This window comes from Mus pahari, chromosome 7, assembly GCF_900095145.1.
Source record: "Mus pahari chromosome 7, PAHARI_EIJ_v1.1, whole genome shotgun sequence".
In the NCBI taxonomy this organism is placed as follows: domain Eukaryota; kingdom Metazoa; phylum Chordata; class Mammalia; order Rodentia; family Muridae; genus Mus; species Mus pahari.
Window position 1 is genome coordinate 15,995,903 of NC_034596.1, and position 557 is coordinate 15,996,459.

Below are 557 nucleotides of genomic sequence, written 5' to 3' on the forward strand. Positions count from 1 at the left end.
CACACACACACACACACACACACACACACACACACATAATGGACCAGATGGAGCACGTTCATCCCAGGCAGTGTAGGCACAAGGCCAGGGCAGATGGTGCCAACAGGCCCTGCAGCAAACTATCCACAGCAGCTGTAAGCCTGGCCCTCCCATACCCAGGGGCCTGGCTGTGTAAGCCAAAACTGCTCTTCTCCTTACCTCCTGCCCTGGGCCTGGACCAGGGGAAAATGTTACCAATTCCTGTGACTCTTGGGGCTTCCAAGTCTGAGAGCTGGGCATTCAAATCTCGGGGAGGTTGCATCTGCAGCCTCTGGACTGGCTTTGTCCCTTGATTCAGGGCTCCATCTGGCACCAAGTAGGTGACAAATGTTTGTCCTTCCTATAGCATCAGGAAACTGAGGTCTATAAGTTCAGCTCCCAGTCACTAAAGTACCTGCGTGCACGCGTGTGTGTTTTGTTATATTTCATTGTGTGTGTGGGTATGAACATGCATGTGCCTTGGCACATATGTGTATCAGAGGGCAACCTCAGGTATTGGCCCCCACTGTCTACCTTGG